The sequence below is a fragment of the Pocillopora verrucosa genome, chromosome 7 (assembly GCF_036669915.1).
Source record: "Pocillopora verrucosa isolate sample1 chromosome 7, ASM3666991v2, whole genome shotgun sequence".
NCBI lineage: Eukaryota > Metazoa > Cnidaria > Anthozoa > Scleractinia > Pocilloporidae > Pocillopora > Pocillopora verrucosa.
The window spans coordinates 17,144,074-17,156,117 of record NC_089318.1 but is presented as its reverse complement, the minus strand read 5'-3'; the positions used below and the strand labels follow the sequence as shown (position 1 = coordinate 17,156,117).

General features: G+C 35.6%; 1 protein-coding gene and 1 long non-coding RNA gene across 2 annotated transcripts in view; one reads left to right on the top strand and one right to left on the bottom strand.

Moving 5' to 3' along the window:
* On the bottom strand, positions 1-1,077 carry LOC136282338 (uncharacterized). The gene is made up of 3 exons (XR_010718219.1): positions 1,017-1,077; positions 870-915; positions 1-110 (listed from the first exon to the last, which is right to left on the bottom strand). It is a non-coding gene; the product is annotated as an uncharacterized lncRNA (long non-coding RNA).
* Positions 1-12,044, top strand: part of LOC131787205 (matrilin-4-like) — a 402,738-nt gene that overhangs the window by 194,657 nt on the left and 196,037 nt on the right. The gene's annotated exons all lie outside the window — the stretch shown is intronic.

The following is a 12,044-nucleotide window of genomic DNA, read 5'->3' as shown; positions in this document are numbered from 1 at the left end:
GGCGTTGTAACCGTTGGTTTTGTTATGACTTTTTGCCCTCATGAAGCTGTCAAGGATGATACTTGGATTGAAAACTCCAACGGCATTACTGTAGCAGTTATCATGGGTTTCTGCGTTCAAAAAATGTGAATATTCAATTCATCACACCTTTAACTTACCTTATTGCCGCTTATTGTTAACTAAAATTAACAGGATCGTTTCGTTCTACGATGGAAAAGTTTTGGATATTGTGTCACCTCTAGGACGCGCAGAAAGGTACAAGAGTGGATGCCGTGAGATAGAATTCAACAGCAAACAAAAATAAGGCTACGAAATCAAAAACTGTAACTTTTTTTCTGCACTGATAGCATATATTAACTTCAACATTTACCTAAATTTGGAAACTACTTAAAAAATTATTCAACTCGTCTAAACCGTCCTGCTTTGGACTTAAAACATACATCTCACGTTCGCTGAAATGCAATATTTTCAACTTCTCTTAAATAACAATTTATCATGCTCCACGAGGATGTCTTTGGATTATTATGCTTTGTGAAGCTAAGCGTACCAACTCTTCAATAATAAACTTTTGTCAGCAGCGTGTTGGTAATGCTTTGTAAAGCGTGGATTCCCTACTTGCAATTCTTCGACAATTGTTCCACCAAAACACAATTGTAGCGGCAAATGCTTATGATATAATTTCTTAGCAACATAAGACATCCCTGAAAAAAGGCGATAGATACCAAGCAAGAAAAATATGTTTACATAGGCCTAAGGAGCATAAGTAACCCCATTCTGCGCAACCTACATAAGTATCTCAATCTTGAAAAAAAAAACCCTGTTACTAATACGAGTGTCCTTTGGTACAAAATCACACGAGATGAACATACCTCCACTCCCTAAACCACTGCTAGTCACCACGATCAAGATTTGTACCTATAGAGAGAGGAATGTTTTGTTGAGTAGGTTAAAAAATACGTTTATCTCTCAGTGTACCAGTCTGAAAAAGGAAAACATTCAAAAGTCAGGGTGTTAACCTTTAGTAAAAGTAAAGGCCTTTGGGCTTTCATCTTGTCTCTTCTTTACTCCAAACCGAGCAGAGGCATGTTATGAAGACACTGTTTCAGTACACAGTCCTCCTAATTATAATTTTTTCACCGACAGGAAAAATTTCCCCGCTGAGATTTCAGTGAAGGAAAAAAACACATCAATTTTTTAATCAGGCTATGGCCATTGAAGCGAATATTCTAGAAAAATAATAATCAACAATTGAAGAAGGGAAATTCAGTAATTTTCCTACCGTGCTGCAGGCATGTTTCTTGCCTTAAATATTCGTTCGAACGTTGTGTCGATACCAAGGAATGAAAATAGTATCATTTATATAGTGGTAAGAAAAATAGAAATACGATTTTCTTTAGATTGAAGGTAACAAACAATTTAATTTTTTCTTTTGTCCCATTTGTTGTTATGAAAGAAAATATTGTCTTAATGTATCGCTTTCTTTACCTCCTCATGGAGTTTTAACTTCCTTAATTGGTTAAAGTAGCCTGTTTCAGGCCATTGGTCACGGAAAACAATTGAAATAGCGGGTGAGCGACGCTTGGCGACTTCCTTGACAAGCCAAGTCAACCTTGGTACACCCACCTTTTGATTGTATTTGCTGACTGAGAGCCTGGTACAGGATGCAGATGAATATGATCGTACATATCAGAGTGCTTAGTTTTCCTAAGCCTATTGACCGATTCCACAAGCTTTTGGTTATTTATTCGTTCGATGGATTTCTTTTTTTTTAGGAACTGTTAGCTTGATTATTGATTCTGCTCATAGTATACGTATTTTACTCATTGTGTGCATTTGTGAATATGAATGAGAACCCCAACTGTAATATTATTTTGCTAAACTACCTGGGCTAAAAACACGATATTTGCAAAGGTTATAACATTATGAATATATAGGCTTTCCTAGACAAAATTATTTTGGATATTCCAACAATGATAAAGGCGGGGGTTCATTAAGACAGTTTTCAATCGATACAGTCTTCTGCAAGCAATTCGTTCCCTAAGAATAAAATGCAATTTCCTTCAAAATAAGAATAAGAATTTATTTGGATCCAAAAATAACTTTGTGTACGAGTGAGTCTAATTACAGGGGACTCAATGAGAAGATACAAAAAAGCCAATCCGCACTTTTTTTTATACTCAATCCTTAGAGTCGACTTCACCGAAAAACTCAAACTGCGTTGCTTTCTTAGACAATAAAGCGCATTAATATACACACTCGCTTACCTCGAAGAAAACAAAGCATTAGATAGGCTTACATGAAAAAAACCTTTAAAAATTTTGAGAACAATCATTTTTTTTTGCATACATTGGTTACGACTTACATGTAACTTTGTAAATATACGTGAAATATTTTTTATATCAATTTTTTCACTTTATGAATTTAGTCGTTTACAAAACGCTGTCTGACTTTCAATCTTTCAACGAAGAGTCTGACTGATCCTGTGGATATCGCTGTTTGCATGAATATATTGTACTCATAAAAATTTAACACGTTATTCTCTCATACGCAAGAAGATATTGGGTCTCTAATTTTGCTGGAGAAAAATAAGAGTGAGGAGGCTGCTTTTGTTTTTATAACAAATTTTGGGCAATCTCAATACCCCTTTTCAACAGAAGCCCTTCTAGTACAGGAGCAGTATAGATATATTCTAACTTCCGTTATGATACAACTGTGCCGTTAGAAAACTCTTAATTTTATTCTCCCTAGCTCTAAAACGTAAATAATGAATTAAAGTGGAAAACGGCAAACTATTCTTAGGGTGTTTTTGATAATTGAAAATTTGAAGCCATACTAACAAAATAGATTTTCCCTTTAAATTAAATTAGAATTTTAATATATATTTTTAACTTTCCAAAGTGATACCTCCTAATCTCTTCAATTCCTTTAACAACTAGATCGACGACTATCATTACCGTTTGACTTTAGCATGGCGATAGAGAATTAAGCGTAGCGAATTCACTGATTCCTTTGAGATGGGCTGATAAATAACAAGTGAAGATTTATTTTTTTTAGAGAGCTTAGTTCTTAATAATTTAAATAGGGAAACTTAGGTATTCTTCTGTTTTGATAAACAATAGCTGTGGTCACACTACGCACTTTTGCCCTGGGTAAACTTGACTTGTTGACAGTTTTACCTAGGAAAACTTAAATTTAGAATTGTGAACGTTTTTTCCTTAAGTAAATTACCCAGGGAAAATTTTATCCATCGTAGCTTGAATATGTCAAGAGAAAAATATAATTTCCCATGACATTTACCCCACATTTATTGAAGGGGTAAACTTAAATCCCAAGGTGGTTAGCCAATAGATGCTCGTCGGCAAATACGCTTATAACAGATTTGATTTTATCGCGTCACGTTTCATTTAAAGCCTATCGCTGTTCTAGTTTCGACCGGTATAGCTGCACGAAGTAGAGTATCTTGTCGCTGGATAACAGGAGCAACAGCCGTGCAAATGAAATGGAATGATGTTTCCCTTGTAACCCGAAAGTTTTCTTTCCACCACATGTTCAAAGCATTTGAATTGAGCAAGTTTTTGAACTAGTACTGAGGCCTTGGAACGATGAATTGAATTGGATTGTTGCCAAAGACGTATAAGTAGAAATGTATCTACGCTGGTCGTAGATACATATAAAAAAGACAGATCCAATCTGATTGGTTCTTTACGCGGTCAGTATTTTCCTATCTCTGTCCACGGGCGATGGGAACGCTTTCGTCAGTCGCCGAGTACATCCCTTCTTTCGTTGCCTATTTTTACATAAACATATCTCGTTTTTCCGGCTGTGTAGTATTTTTAGGCAAAGAAGTTGGTCATTACCCCAAGCCAATAAATAACTTATTAATCCTCTCTTTTCTCTCTCTCAAATCACTTTGGATGACGGAAAAATATTGGTTTCAGAATGAATTTTTATAAGCAATAGTGTCACTAGGTGACACGCTTAAGCGGCCTAAAAACCGTCTGCAATTAATTTTAATCGTTCACAAAAAGTACCTAGAAAGTTAATTCGTGAGGTACTTGGTTACAGTTGAACTAATCGATGGGACTTTCATTCATTTATTATCTGAGTTTTCTCAAACAATTTGTTCGTAGTGAAAAAGCGATCGAAGTTTTAATTTCAGTTCTACAACAAATATACACTCTCAGTGAGTCTTTCCAAGTCCGTTCAGTTTGGACATTTGTACCGTAAATTGCACAACAGAAACTGCATGAAATCTCCTTGTGTCTCGTTGGAGTGTATCTTTCGAATTTAGTTTTTGGAAAGGAAAGACCAGATTTACACACGCCATTGCAACAAACGAACGAGCAAACTCTCACAACTTTAAAATGAAAAAAATTGAATTTTCTTACAATTACTTTCCTCAGCGTTTTCTTAATGAACAGAGTTAAATTTTCGTACACGAATTAATCGTCGATGATCTCAGAGGTCATTATTCGGCGACCATACCGCTGACAAGGAGCCAAAATGACCCTGGGCTCGAGATTGCCGCACGACCGACCGTGCAAGGTGCTACTTTTAGCATGCGCGGCCAACTGCATTGCAAGCACTATCTTAGCCATTACGTAATGGAAGGGCGAAGGAGAAGTTAATGCGCAGGCGCGATTGCCTGGGCCAGGAGCGTTATACCTAAATCCTACCGGCTAGAGGTACGCCCGTGGAGTATTAATAACGAGTTTCCAAGTGGGGTGACTATCGGAAATTGTTGGTTATTGCAATATGGCGGACTATTCCAGTAACACCATTTGCGATTTACCAACAGTCAAGCAGCGTGATTATTGAACCAGACATGAACATTTCGACATGTTCTACACATGAAGAATACAGTGCTGAGTTTAAATCAAGAAAATTTTGCTAAATTTTGTATGGCTGTTTCCATCACCCTCGTCAATCGTAAGTTTCTTGTTCAGCAGAGTTTTAGCTTAACACTGTGGCCGCTAAGACCTACGCTTTCAAAGGTAAACAAAACTTATGAATAGCATCGCCACTCCAATGCCCTTGTCATATTGCTACTAATTGGAAAGACCCCCACGATGAAATAGCTGTTATCCTATACCTTTTGACGGTAGGATCTAAGGAGGTAAAGCCTGCATATTTTAGTCAAACTTTTTCTGCACGCCCAGTTAGTCTTGCACTCCTTTGAATCACATTTTTTTTCAAGAATACGCATACATTTAGTTATTTTTATAAGGTCTTGTACCTCTCGCTGGTAGGATCTGAAGGGGCTTATAAAATACTACCTGTTGGAGGTACAGCTTGCACACCTAGTTGACTTTGCCCAATTTTTATTACAGTTTGCTTTTAATTTTCCTTTTTGGAATTTCTCTTAGTCTTAACTATATTAGAATCACTTTTTTATGAATATATTCTCGTTTCATGGTCGTGTACCTTTAACCGGTAGGATCTTAGATGGCTTAGAAAATATTACGGGCTAGTAGTACTTAGTGCATTTAAGGTGAATTTAGCTCATTTCACTTACTTCTTGATTTATGGAAAAACCTTCCTACATTCCATGTTAGTCTCATACTGTTGTGGAATCTCTCACAGGTATATTTTCTTATACTTTTCACCCTTGTAAGCTGGCCAGTAGGATCTTGAATTACTCAGAAAACACTACCAGTCAGAGGGGCAGCTCGTGTATGTGAAGTAAGCTTGAAATCATTAACATTGTTATGTTTTAAATTAATTTCAAGTAAATAAATTTTAAACTAGCCTTATTTGTATTTTTTTTTCGCTTGTAGATTTATTTCAATTCAAATGTAACCAGTTTTAGATTTATTTGACTTGAGATTTATTTTAGACTTGAACATGTCAACCATATTTATTAAAGTTTGTCATGTAATACTCTGCCTATTTATGAGTGGAATTTCTTAGAAAGGAACAGTCTCTGTCTTCATGAAATTTGTGTTTGATTTTGAGTATTGTTGACAAGGATATTTGTGTTTGATTAGAAGTATTGTTGACAAGGATATTTGTGTTTGATTAGAAGTATTGTTGACAAGGATATTTGTGTTTGATTAGAAATATTTTGGACAAGGATATTTGTGTTTGATTAGAAGTATTGTTGACAAGGATATTTGTGTTTGATTAGAAGTATTGTTGACAAGGATATTTGTGTTTGATTAGAAGTATTGTTGACAAGGATATTTGTGTTTGATTAGAATTATTTTTGACAAGGATATTTGTGATTGATTAGAAGTATTGTTGACAAGGATATTTGTGTTTGATAAGAAGTATTGTTGACACGGATATCTGTGTTTGCTTAGAAGTATTGTTGACAAGGATATTTGTGTTTGATTAGAAGTATTGTTGACAAAGATATTTGTGTTTGATTAGAAGTATTGTTGACAAGGATATTTGTGTTTGATTAGACGTATTGTTGTTTGAAATACTAGAATCAAGTCATGATTTTAATTCCCCAAATTGACATTTTTTTTTCTTTTTATTTTCAATGATATTTAACAGCATGTATCACCGTATTGAAAATTTTTGGCAAGTGATTTTTTAAATTATAGAATGGTTATCTGCTATATATACAGAATTTATACAATTATATAAATGAGATTAATATGTGCCCCTGTTATTTATTGCACTTTTTAATAAAAATTTGCTACCATTAAAATTAAATCAAACCTTCTTTTATTTGAACACCAACCAGAAACCCTTTGCTTGTTGCTGAATAATGGCTACTTTAGTCTCAGCTGAGTCCCTATAAAGAGTCATTTGATGCCCATAGCTAGTATGCTGTGCTATCAAATGAGCAGTGTTAGGTACACGACCAAGGAACAAATAGATATTCTTGGGAAAAATTATTCCAATGTGGTATAACACTAAAATGGAATACCAAAAAGTTAAATGCAAACTAAATAAGAGGGAACAAAATGTAAATGTATCCATCATGAAAAAAGTGATTCCTAAGAGTGTAAAACTAATTTGGAGTGCAGAAAAGTACAACGAGCAAACCCCAATAAAAATTGGGCAAAGTTGACCAAATGTGCAAGCTGTACCTCTGACTGGTAGTTTTTCTAAGCCTCCTGAGTTCCTACCAGCTAGAGGTACAAGACCAAATAAAAGAAAAAAGAATTCAAATGTATTCTTAAAAAAAAAAACCAATTATTCCAAAGAATGTAAGACTGCAACTTGGAGTGCGCAAAAGCAAAATGTGGGGCAAACCATAATAAAAATTGGGCAAAGTGCACTAAGTATGCAAGCTGTACCTCTAGCCGGCAGTACATTCTAGGCTTCCTTAGGATCCTACCAGCTAAATATACAAGACCAAATAAAAATTTAAAATGTATACTTGTTCTTGAAAAAAGTGATTCAAAGGGGTGTAAGACTAATTTGGAGTGCAGAAAAGTAAAATGGGAAGAAAACTGTATTAAAAATTGGGCAAAGTCGACCAAATATGTAAGCTGTACCTCTAGCTGGTAGCATTTTCTAAGCCTCTTAAAATCCTACCAGCTAGGGGTACATGACCAAATAAAAAAAAATGTTAATGTACTCTTGTAAAAAGTGATTCCAAGGGTTGTAAGACTACAACTTGAAGTGCAGAAAAGTAAAATGTGGAGCAAACCATTATAAAAATTGAACAAACTCCACTAAGCATGCAAGCTGTACCTCTAGCCGGCAGTATTTTATAAGCCCCCTAAGATTCTACCAGCTAGAGGTTCAAGACCAAATAAAAATAAATAAATAAACTTATACCTATTCCTGACAAAAAAAAATGATTCAAAGGGGGGTATGACTGGTTTGGAGTGTGGAATGAGTAAAATGCGAAGCAAATCATTGTAACAATTGAGCAAAGTTGACTAGATAGGCAAGCTGTACCTCTAGCCGGTAGGATTTAGGCTTAACCGGCCAGGAGACACCGGTAGATCACGATGAAGTGCGCATACTCGATTGCCGAGCTTTAGTGAGGTGTACCGCGGGCACACGGTTAGGCATTAGACAAGGGCTCAACGTAGGCTAGTGGTTGTGGAGCCGCGTAAGCAAATAATTTGCAACCCCTGTTTTGAGAGGGAAATCAAGCTGGTGAAGTTGTGGTTGAACAATAATTCTTAGTACTCTGCAATTTTAATCAACTCGCAAAGCAGCAATACCGGCAGAGCCGAAGCTTTGTCAACCTGAGGAAATTGTTATTATTATTTAAGTTCGTGGAAAGAGGGTTTTGAGTGAAACTAGGCTGGAGAGAAAAAGGAGAAATAGTGACCAAAGAAAGCAAGAGGTAAAAAGCGCAAAGCGAGTCGTGAAAAGCACGCAAGAAAGTTAGAAAGGACGCGAAATTAGGCTGAATAAAGCGAGAGGAACGCAAAAGAGGACGAGAAAAGGCTTGAGTAAAGGAGAGTACAGTTTAATTCGGCCTTTAAAAATGTCTGACGCTATAAGAGGTTTGTATAGTTTTGTGTCCCAGATCAAGTTTTTAATTCTCCTTACTGTCAACCATACAATTCCAAATTTTGACGCCCGTGATACGAGTTGCTAACTGTCGTCAATTTCTGCCCATGTCAACAAAGAGAAGCGAACTAAAAAGGGTTCGAAGAAGAAGAGGAGGTGAGTCGTGTCCTATCTGGGTTTTCTCTAAAGCTAATGCTCGGAAAAATATAAACCATTTTTAACCAATTGTCGTTAGATGCTAGCTTCAGTCAATATTGATTCAGATCACGTTTCGGTAAAACGATGACTTTGGAATTCATCGCTTTAAAACCTTCGGGCCGGTTCATCGCTCAAATAACATCTCGAAGTGTTCGTATTCTCCAAGTTATTTCCTGTCCTATCTTTTGAATGTTAAATACAGACGGGGTGCCAAGGGAAAAGGAGTTACGGAGTATGTTTTACCCTGGAAGTTTTCAAATGATAGCGAACGGCGAGAGCAAGTTTCTTGCATTCTCTCTTCAGTTACCTATTGCAGGGTTTAATTTACCTTATTCTTTTAAAAAAATTGCGCTTTTTCGAAGATGTGTGGCCTTACCTTGAGAAGGAAGTAATAGCCTTTACCAAAATTGAAATGAAGTGAGATAACGATGTTCATGTTTATATTAAGTCTGACGCAGAAATTTGGATTTTGACAATATCGTCATGCGAGAACCCGTCAAACATCTGAGCGAACAAATGTGTGGTGGAAATAAACATAAGGTTAAAATGGTGTTAGTGCTACTGCGGGAGGAATGAATTTCATTGCCTGGTCATGGTACTTTTCACCGCTATGTTTTCATGCTTTCTACTCGAGTCGTTCGAACTTCAGGAAATGGTTTGTCTCGCAAAACATGGAGCCACTTTATCTTCGCTTAACATCTCGAGGCGTACTCAATTAACGTTCGGGTTATGCTGTACATGCTTGCGATACGATAATTTTTTTCCTTATACTGGAAACTGAAGAATCAATCTCTGAAACTGATATTCATCACATTTTGCAAGAAGCGTCCGAGCTGTGATCGTGTAATTAAACGGGGTCCTGGCAATTTGAGCTCACAAGCGGTAGGCGCATGGTTAGCTTAAATAATTGTTGTTTACAGTTTTCGAATTCAAGAGCAGGTTTTGAGAGTCCGTTTTTGTAACCCTGCTGGATACTTTTTGTTGAATTCATTGAGGTACAATCTCAGAATTTAATGAGAGGTTACATCATCATTTTGGGAAGTTTTGTTAATATATTATCAGTTTACAATTCGTGAACATTTCTGTAACCTGCTTTGATATTTCTTTAGAACTGAGTCACACCCTATGAATTTCATAAATAATTAGGAACGATAAATCCGTATATGTACCACAAGTGGAGCACATTTTAAACTTTCCACACGATTCTTGAACTTAATTGACTCGATAAAACCTGGCATAACTCCTTGACTATTTCATTATTTTGTAGCCCGAAAAGCCTGGCTTATGACACTGGAAGTACTGAACTTGATATACTTGATACACAAAGCACCCTTCAAGGAGGAAGGTTAGAATAAAGTTGCTTTTACGACCGTATTATTGGAAAATATGTTAGGTCCATGATCCATTCAAGGTTCCAATTTGAACATTTTAATCTTACAACTTCGGACTGTACTTACAAACACAACACAAGCGAGGCATTCTTTCAAAGGCAGAAGCACGAGGTCGCACAACCCATAAGGCTATGCGCGCGTACATCAGTGCATCACGCCTAGTCACGCTTAGTTACGCTCACAAATTTTAAAACGTATATTGCATCCGGTTTTCTTATGTGGATAATTGCTCTAAAAGACCTGTTATAGCTGTATTTAGAAGCATAGACATGTAGGTAATATTCTTCTGCCTTATTTTACGGTAAGGGGTTAATTTTTATGTAACATGTATCCAATCGTTGATCTCCTCCTTAACCTGTCTGCAAATAAGTTGATTTTATGTTTTAATTCAAGTGTGAGAAAATAAAACAAAAGTGTTGCTGAGTTCTCTCTCCAGACTGAATTCAGGTGAGAACATCAGTAAACTAGCAAATATTATATACTTCTCCTGAATCTTTAATTTCATTGCCCTGGTTTTCTTTCACAAAGCCTCTTTTATATCTCTGTGTGCCAGCTAATGATTAAAATTTCAGTGAATAGATATGCCATATTTTAGTAGTCGTTTTTTTTTGTTTTTGGCATGTACTATTTTGAAATTCATTAATGGTATTCCCTTTTCATCCTTGTAAAGAGATATACTTTTCTTTAAACTAAAATCTGAATCATAAAATCAACTAAATTTCAATGAGTTTGAAACTTCATTCTACATAAGAACACTTTACTAGAGTGTAATGTTATATTTATTCGCTGTCTTTCTGGTACATATGATTGCCATCTGTCTTCACCCTTTAACTCCCAAGATTTCATGAGTAAATTTCTCCCTACTGTCTGCCATACAATTTATGTGATGGCAGAATTTGGAATTAAATCAACCAATAATCCCCTAATTGATATTTTTCTTTATTCTCATTCGTTGTCTGCTTGACAACGTACTGATAGTGTAAGAGGAAATTCTGTTTAGGTCACTGGTGGAACTTAAAGGGTTAAAATAGGTGATTTTATTATTGTAATGATAAAAATATTCTTATGCTTTCAAATGTAACAAAAAATGTGATGAGAATCCGATGTTATGAAGCACTTACAATAGAAAAACTTCTTGCTTAAATTCATTCATATCATACTTCATTATAGTTTGTTACATAGAAAGGTAATCACTACTATAGCTTCACAGATGTTTTTGTTGCCATCGAAATTACAGCAACATTCTTAACAAAGTTTCATTTTACATAAAATGCTTCAAGAATTTTCTTCCTTTCTGAAGCACGGTTAAAGAAAGCAGATTATTATAAATTAGAAAATTAGAACTTTTGGTGTAGGTAATTATTTGAAATGTGAGTAACATTTGATGTTTTTAAATGTAACAGGATGATCTAACTGAAGATAGCTTTAGAAAGGAGTGAACTCCGCTGTAACAATTAGGTGACTAATTTGAAAACTTGAGCACTTGGTAAATACACCTTAGCTTGCAATTCTGATGCACGATTACAGTTTTCTGAGCTAATTGAAATGTTAGTCCCATGCAGGCACCTTCCACTTGACCTGTACAGTCGTACACTCTGAGATAACTTTAAAAAATGCATTTGTGATGTTAGAACTATAACTGTAAATACATTACCAACTAGTGACACTGATGAATTATTTCCTGTAAGCAAAAATGTTTGGGAAAAGTTATGGTGGTAGTTGACACTATTTTTGCTAGGATGCATGGGGTTTGATGATTGTGTATCGTTTAGCTTTCAAACTTTTAATTTGTATTATTTGCTACTGTTTACCATATCTATTTCTCTTCACCTTATGCTTTCAAAAGTTGAAGCAGGTGAATCAATAACCTGACTTCCTTTGTTTGAAATTATATGATTATACAATTTTGCTGTGTAATTAAATATAATGTAACATGTGACATTATTATTTAGAGTGCATTAAGTACTCTTGCTCAAGCTTTCAATAGTACACAGTGTTTCTTACCAATGCTCATACCCAAACTAA